Source organism: Hordeum vulgare, chromosome 2H, assembly GCF_904849725.1.
Source record: "Hordeum vulgare subsp. vulgare chromosome 2H, MorexV3_pseudomolecules_assembly, whole genome shotgun sequence".
In the NCBI taxonomy this organism is placed as follows: Eukaryota; Viridiplantae; Streptophyta; class Magnoliopsida; order Poales; family Poaceae; genus Hordeum; species Hordeum vulgare.
In genome coordinates this window covers 61,581,302-61,590,781 of record NC_058519.1, presented here as the reverse complement: position 1 = coordinate 61,590,781, position 9,480 = coordinate 61,581,302, and positions in this window count along the sequence as shown.

Below are 9,480 nucleotides of genomic sequence, written 5' to 3'. Positions count from 1 at the left end.
TGCCTCTTAACTGCCATCTTGACCTCGATCCCAATGGTAAAGCTATGGATCAAAAGGTATATCGCTCTATGATTGGCTCCTTGCTTTACCTTTGTGCATCTAGACCAGATATTATGTTGAGTGTGGGAATTTTTGCAAGATTTCAATACGCACCCAAGGAAAGTCACTGCGTGGGTGTCAAGCGAATCTTTCGATATTTGGCTCATACCCAAACTTTGGCCTATGGTATCCCAGAGGTGATTCATTTGATCTTATAGGTTACTCAGATTCAGATTGGGCGGGAGACCGTGTGGAGAGGAAGTCAACTTCTGGAGGTTGCCAATTTCTTGGTCGCTCTCTAGTAAGTGGGTCTTCCAAGAAACAAAACTGTGTTTCTCTCTCGTCCGCCGAGGTCGAGTATGTCGCCACTGCAAGTTGTCGTGCTCATTTTCTTTGGATGAGGCAAACTTTAAAGTATTAAGGTGTCACATGTGAAAAAGTTCCCCTTTATTGTGATAATATAAGTGCTATCTCGATCTCCAATGTTCTCGATAGTGCCATTTTCACCTACAGCCTTACTCGTGGATATATCCAGGTGAAAAAGTACAAGAATAAAGCGTTGGCTTTCAACCATAAGACCAACTTCTGGTGCATCCAGCAACCAAACGGTAGTAGGGCCGATGGATTCTACCTCATGCATCACATGATCTAGTTCAGAAGGGATAGACAACGCCTTCGCATGTCATCTAATTCCGGTGATGCCGAGATTCTCAGCTGGTCCACAAGCATAGGAAGCACAATGGATCATCGAATCCAAGCTGAGTTTTATCACATCCAGTGTTGTTAGAGCATATATCTCCATATGTGGTTTTGGTAATTGATGACAATTCCTATGGACTAATGGTTGCCTTAAATTAGATTTATAGGATTTGTCCATAGGCACTTCTTGAAGTCCATCTGTTGGGTTCAAGGATTTTATATGATGACCAAGATGTTATTCAAGATATTATCCAAAGAATGGCCATAGAGACACTAGGTTGATCAAGATCTCAGACCAAGAGTAAATCAAGATGATCAACACACAAAGCGTATAAGATGTACCGGGAGGGATCAAGTGATCCCATGGTATGGTAAGCATTGTCCATTATGTGTTTGTGTACTAACACATGGTCTTTGTGAGACTCCTATGTGGGGGTTAGGTGTGCTTCCATTGGGCTTGCGTCAAAAGGAAGATCTCATACAACTCATGAAGGATGACGTCAAGTGGTGATCGTCATCAAGATTGTGGTGTGCAAGTTCAAGTGGATCAGCACGAATATATCACTGAAACCATTGTCAATGATCATGTGTTGATAAGGACAACCTCATGTGCTAACAAGGACAAGATCAAGATAAGCATTCCTGAGCACTACATGCTTGATTCTTGTGGATGTTCACATGGTGGACAAATGAAGATGAATACATAAGCTAGGCTTTCCACATTGTGTATGGGAGAGCTACTTGAAGACTTCATCATGTCTTGCTTTCAACTTGAGCCAAGAAGGAACAACAACATTAAGCTCAAGTGAAAGGGCTAACTCAAAGGTATGAGTTCCGTTGACGTTAGTTGTGCGGAGTGATGATCAGCGAATAAAAGTATACACTCAAGTATGGATCATCAGTACCCCTTTTTATGATTCTTGAGTCTTTAGGGATCCCGCACTATTAAGAGGGGATCACAGGTTTTGCGATGAACTTGCTCAAACTACATCTTCACTTTCTGCTCAAACCACATCTCCACTGCTTTGCTGTTATCTGAAAACAGAAGCAGTGCCTCGGACATCCGGCTTCCTCCGGACGTCCGAGGGCCGGACGACCGACTACCTCGAAAATCCGGAATCATATACCAGAGAAATCAGAGCCATATAACTTGGACTTCCATCTCCCTCCGGATGTCCGAGGCCCGGATATCCGACCAGCTTCGGAATTCCGGAACTATGCACCAGAAGTTTGTAAGGCATATAACTCGGAAATCCGGCTCCCTCCGGACGCCGAGCGCTGGATGTCCGATCCCCGTCGAAAATCCGGAAACTACCACCAGTAGAAGTTGAGCTGTATAACTCGGATTTCTGGTCCTCTCCAGACGTCCGGTCGCTGATATATTCAACATAGGTTCAGTCATATCTACATGCCTCGGACGACCGACCCCTGTCGGACGTCCGGTCGCTGTTAAATTCAAAATAGGTTCAGTCATATCTACAGTCCTCGGACGACCGACCCTTGTCGGACGTCCGACCCCTCGCGGACGCCCGGACTTCCGGCAACTATCGGACGTCCGGACCCTGTGTGACTTAAAGCACCTCCAACGGCTGGATTTCGCTGTCCACTATAAATACCCCCCTCCCACTTCGTGAGAGGGTAGCCCAACACAGCCTTATCCTCATAAGAACACATTTCCACCTCACACACATTTTCTCACTCCAAATCTTAGATCCCAAGAGCATTTGTGAGCCCCTTTGAGAGTTGTTCCAATCAAAAGATAGATCGTCTCCCTCTCCTTCTCTCAACCCAAGCTATTTGTGATTTGAGCAAGTTTTGAGCATTCCCCGTGATCTTGTTACTCTTGGAGGTTGGAGACTCCTAGACGGTAGGAGTTCTCACGAGAGGAATCAATCCGTGTGATTTCCCCCCGAAAAGTTTGTGAGGGTTTGGAAGCCACCTCAAAGGCTTACCACTAGTCGTTGAGAAACGCCTTCGTGGTGTTATCTCAAAGGGAGAATAGGGTGAGCCTTCGTGGCGTTGGTGTGCCTTCGTGGTAACATCCACCTCTCTAACGGTGACTAGCTTCCCTCCAAGGATGTGAACATCGGGATACATCTTCGTCTCAGTGACCTTGGTTATCCTTAACCCTAACTCCTTACTTGTGGTTTACTTGTGTTATTTGAGCATACATACATTGCATATTGGTTGTGCTCATTATATTGTGTTGGATATTTCTTGTACAAGATTAATCATTCAAGCATACCCTCTATATCCACACGTTCATACTTGCAGCCCTTGATATATCGTGTTGATATAGTGTGATCTAGTATCTTGTGTTGTTCACCTATTTGTCGTGTGATATAGCTCAAGTAAGTTTGTGTAACTTACTTGTGCTTGTTAGTAACTGTATTGTGTCCATCTTGGTAGATCGTGTTGTTGATACACGTTGCAGTGCCTAGTGCATTTAGGATTTGTGCTTGACAAGTACCCTCTTAGTTTATTTCCGCATTAGGTTCAAGCAAATTCCGAAGAAGTTTTTAAATAGCCTATTCACCCCCCTCTAGGCATCATCGAGGTCTTTTCAATTGGTATCAGAGCTAGGTCTCTCTTTAATTAGGTTTCACGACCTAGAGAGTATCGATGTCGACTATTGGATTAGTGCACAATGGCATCTTTGACTTTGATGGCACAAATTATACCCTATGGAGAATTCGTATGCTTCATCACTTTCGGGCCATGGGCCCAAATACTTTACGAATTGTTCTTGTAGGGATTGCCGACAAGAAGGATGATGCATCTTCATCTACTAATGAAATGTATCTTGATTGTGAGGCTTTTCTGGCCATTCATCGAACCATAAGTCCTGAAGTGTTTAAGTCTATCTCGACTTGCAAGTCAGCTCATGAAGTTTGGACTAAACTTGAAGATATATATGGTGGGTCTAATCTTGATGAAGACGCTATTATGATGAAGGAGTTGGTGCATGAGCTATTCACTCTTTTCGATCTTAAAGAGTCCACCACTACTTCCATATCCGATTGCTTGCACACCTCAACATCTTCAATCTCACAAGGTAATGACATGGTGAGTGAAGAAATATATGTTGATGAAAATGTCATAGCCTCTATGGACACTCATATCTAGCACCACACATAGTGTAAATTATTGTGCTGATAGGTCATGCATTTCACCTAAAGATTGCTCGACAAATGTCTGTGGTGATATGTCTGCTTCCTCGTGTCCTCTTGATCAAAATATCTTGTTTCTCCCTAGTTGCTATATGACTAATCATTTAGGGGAAATCAAGAAATATGAAGTACTTCTGACTAATGAAGATTCTGATTCACCAAAAGAATCATCATCAACTCCTCCAGTTCACATGTGCCTCATGGCAAGAGGTAATAATGAGGTATCATCTTCCCTGTGCAATAACGATGATATTTGCGATGAGGATGATGATGATGACTTGACTGAAAATATCTATGTGATTAGTAAAATTCTTCATAAATCTAAAAATAACGCTCTTCAAAGGTTCCAAGATGTTCTAGCTTACTTTGAAAATTGTAATGATTCACTTAATCATGAACAAGCTAAAAGTGAACAACTTGAACATGAACTTGAGAAGAGTCATCAAGCATGTAGAGAATTAAGATCTTCAAAAGGAGAGATTGAAGTTGCTCATGATAAACTTAAAAGGGATTTTGAGGTCCTTCTCCTTGAATGCAAGAATGTCAAGGGAGAGCTCATCAAAACCTCTAAGATATTTGAGGAGCTTCAATCTACTCATGAGAAGTCTCTAATCGCTACTTACTCCTGTCATATTGTTGATGATACTTGTACATCTAACCCTATCTCTTTTGAAGTATCAACATTGAAGGAGAATGTTGAGCTACGTGCTCAACTTGATTTACTAACTAGCAATTATGGGAAGTTGGAATAAAACCATGTAATTCTCACAAGATCTCATGCCGATCTTCTAACATCCCATAATGTGCAAAAGTTAGCTCATGAGGCTATCATCACCAAGGTAACATCAAGCGAGCCTCATGTGGACAATGGCACTACTTCTAGTCAAAGTACTATATTTCCATGTGCTAGTCCTCGTAATTCGTCTACTCATAATGTTGCTACCTCGTGTGATGAATTACTTTCCTTGCCTTGTTTCTCTAACATTGAAGCTTACACTTCCTCTAGTACTTGCATTGATACTAACCGTGCAGAGGAAATCGAAGAGCTCAAGGCCCAAGTCACTACTTTGAAGAAAGACTTGGAACAGTGTCATGAAGGGATGTCCACACTCAACAACGTCCTGTGTGAGCAAACATCTCCGAATGACAAAAATGATGTTGGATAAACTCAAACAAGAACAAGAGGGGCCTAGAACAAGTCAAGAATTCGGCCAAAATCATTTGCTTCAAGTGCAAAGTTAAAGGGCACCATGTTAGATCTTGCCCTCTGAAGACGAAGTCTCAAAGTCACAAGCAACAAGGGAAGCGGCCACAAACTCAATCACATATTCAACTACAAGTTGAAGGAAGGCCTCTTCCCAATAAGACCCAAGCCAACACTCCCCAAGGTGAGAAATCAACTGGGAAGAAAGCAAAGGGTAGATGTTGCTACTTATGTCGTGAGAAGGGTCACGTCACTTCGTCTTGCACAAGAGGTAACTTATCCAACCCAATCACTATTGATGATATCTATTCCCTTGGGAAGGATAAGGTTGGCAATGTGTTTGCCAAGTTTGTTGGTACTCAAAATGGTGTCAAGAAAAGAACCATTTGGGTTGCCAAGCCTATTGTGATTAACCTCTTAGGACCCAATGTAGTTGGGGACCAACAAGCTCAAACTTGATCAATAGGTGACTATGGAGGACATTAGAGACTTGGATACATAATGAAGAATTAAGGGGTCTTCATCATTCATATTATCTCAAGCCAAGTCATTTGGATTATCGAGTTTCTATCTTATATCCAATGTGCCTCCTTACGGTAACTTGTACTTAAACTGTTTACATTGTTAGGTGCTTGCCCCTTTGCATGTTGTGGTTTTGTACCTTGCATGCGTTTGTATATGTTGTGCGTCCAACTTGCTTATCTTGAGTAATCGAGTATGTGTATGTTGGTTTGCACATCATGTACATGTGAGTCTTGTATTGAGCCTATTTGCATCTTGTCTGTATTTTTGTTGGCTCTTGTGAGAGATTAATGGATTATCCCATTGTGGGGGAGTGGTGTGCTTTGCACACCTCACAATCCTATAAATGTGTATACATGGGGAATACCACTTAGTTTTGATGCTTCAAGATTATCTAGTGTCTATGTGGTATGTCTTACTCATGAGAAATTCAAATTCTATATGGTCCATTAAGTATCTCTTGTTGGTTTTAATTTGCCACTCGTTAATGTTATTGGTTTATCACATTATGGGGGAGTAATATGCTATGTGCATATTACAAACCTAGAAAATGTGTACATTTGACGTATTGCCATGTTGATATTGTAAATTATCTTGTTCCTAGGTGTCATGTTAGCTCTACAAGTGTCATTTGCTTGCGTTTTATGGGTAAAGATGATCTTGGATATATTTGTGATCTACCAATGAGTATCATTTCAAAAATACTTCTTGTCCTTGACAATTGGTATTCCCATCATGTGATTGGAATTGCTAATCATCTTTACATTGGATTTTGTGTTTCGTTTGTCTTCCTTGCCTCTTATGAATCTATTTTTAACATGTCTACTGTTTTTATAGATATAGGGAAAGTGATGATCCCATCGTGTGCACTTTGTATTCAAATGCAAATTCTATATAATGCACGTCCCTTGGGGGAGCTATCCTATTCTCTTTAAAACACTCTCTTTATTCACCCATCATAAAATCATTTGATCCCCATCAAGTGTGTGTTGATGGGAGGCAAGTCTTGCTCTTTATGATGCTTTGTGCCATCATGAAAATTTGTAGAGGGTTTTGTTTGTTGGAACCTAGCTCTCTCTTGGAAACTAGATACCTCGTGTTTGTTTTCCTTCAATTGGTTTCTTGTTGCCTTCTATTTGGCATGTGTCAATGGATATCTCATTCCCTGAGGTATCTTTTAATTGATATCCTTCAAGTGATAGTTCTTTTGTTTTAGGATCTTATTATCACTTGATACCTTGTCTTTTGATGACTTATCAACTTTGTGTTGAGTTGATTCTTGAGAGTCTTGAGCATGCGTATCTAGCTACTATATACAACTTCTTTTGCTTGCTTTCCTCCTTTGACCCAATATATAACGGAAACTCCACCCTGACATAAATTGGCTAAAGTGTGCATGAAATTCAAATTCATATCTATATGCACATATGTGTGTGGAGTTTGTCCTATGTATTGCTGGTTTTCTAACTCTTTGGTCCCAATGAGTTTGGGCACCATTTTGTTTGTTTCGTTGTTCCAGGAACAACTGGAGATGCAGTGGATGCTCGGCTCACCTATAAGGAAGATGTTGAGACCATGTGATTATTGGAGCCAAGTTAGGATGATCAAAGAACAACTATCTACTACATCAATCCAATGTTGTCTCGGTAACAAGTATCCACTTCATGCATTCCTTTCTTGCAAAGGACCCAACCTGTCTTTTCTTTTCCAGGTTGCATCATGGCATGAATCTCTTGATTTGTTCTCGTAGTACTTGTTTGCTTTTTCAAAGCATTCGAACGATGATGTCTTACTACTAGTTGGGATGTCTTTGATGTTCGTATGTTGGAAGTTCATATTGTACAGTAAGAAAATATTAGGCCAGGTGCTATGCTTCCAAGCAAAGGATCTCACTGATATATTTATGACTTTCTTTTGGATATCTAGTTCCTTCCTTCTTGTAACCATTTCGTGTGTACATCCTTCTTTGTGGATATATATCATCATGATTGTCTTCTACTTAGAATCTTTTACACATGAGAGAAGTTACATCTCTAATTGATATCCTCTTTTCTTTCACGTCCATCGTTGCATTTCATTTTTTGGTTTTTGGTGGCAACGTGAAAGGATTTGTTTTGAGTGCGTATCTTATTTTCCTACATCTTGATGCACTCTTTGGCCGTGAAGATTATTTTTCCTCATGCTTGTCTTGATGACGGTCTTGCCATTTTCAATTAGTATCCCTCCTCTTGACAAGGTTCTTACTTCCTATCTTCACAATGGGGTGTCACAAGCGTTGGTTCTTATTTTGTTTATTAGTAAGCTTGTGAACCCATTTTATAGTATGTGTGTGTGGGAATGATATGTCTTGCACTTTGTATCTCATTCCATCAAGACTATGTGGATGAGTAATGCTCATCCTTATCTTAGTCTTCTCAAGTGTTCTGCCATGACTCACACACATTACTTTGTTTGAGCCTATTCTTAAGTTGCTTCTATTACATGTTGCTCAACCATTTATTTTGTGCAATTGATATGCTTATTGTCTCATCTATCTTCTTGCACTCATTGTGTGTTTTATAAATTCTGGGGGAGCAACGATCCTATTTTGTGCACCTGTGTCAAATACAAAAATCTCATATTAGTGCACAAATCATGGGGAACTTCTCTAGTTTTTGATAAAGCACTATGTTGCCTTTATCATAATATCTTTTATTCATGTGGTTCGAAGGACCATATGATTGTTTGTTCCATCTGGAATCCTTTGATTGCTTGCCTCTATCTTTGTATGTCTATGCGGCATACGATCCTTTTATTTGCAATCTTTGGGTCCTCAATATAGTTTGTTTTCCTCCAACTACTTATCATTCTATTTGTGTATTTTTCTGCACTCATTTGCTGAGAAGTACACACTTTTTGGAGGACCACCTACTATTTTGGCTTTCTAAACTTTTCGTCCATTTTGGCAATCGATGCCAATGGGGGAGAAGTTTAGAGAGTTTACTTTGGATATGTTTAGAGGGTTTTGCTTTTGTTGCGTAAGCATTTACATCTTGCACACATGCATTATTACCTTGTATGTGTGCACTTGGTTATGCTTATTTCCTTATATAAACTCTCTTGAAGTGGTTGTCTTCAATTTCCAAAATGGGGGAGATTGTTAGAGCATATCTCTCCATATGTGGTTTTGGTAATTGATGACAATTCCTATGGACTAATTGTTGCCTTAAGTTATATTTATAGGATTTGTCCATAGGCACTTCTTGAAGTCCATCTGTTGGGTTCAAGGAGTTTATATGATGACCAAGATTTTATTCAAGATATTATCCAAAGAATGGCCATAGAGACACTAGGTTGATCAAGATCTCAGACAAAGAGTAAATCAAGATGATCAACACACAAAGCGTATAAGATGTACCGGGAGGGATCAAGTGATCCCATGGTATGGTAAGCATTGTCCATTACGTGTTTGTGTACTAACACATGGTCTTTGTGAGACTCCTATGTGGGGGTTAGGTGTGCTTCCATTGGGCTTGCGTCAAAAGGAAGATCTCATACAACTCATGAAGGATGATGTCAAGTGGTGATCGTCATCAAGATTGTGGTGTGCAAGTTCAAGTGGATCAGCACGAATATATCATTGAAACCATTGTCAATGATCATGTGTTGATAAGGACAACCTCATGTGCTAACAAGGACAAGATCAAGATAAGCATTCCTGAGCACTACATGCTTGATTCTTGTGGATGTTCACATGGTGGACAAATGAAGATGAATACATAAGCTAGGCTTTCCACATTGTGTATGGGAGAGCTACTTGAAGACTTCATCATGTCTTGCTTTCAACTTGAGCCAAGAAGGAACAAC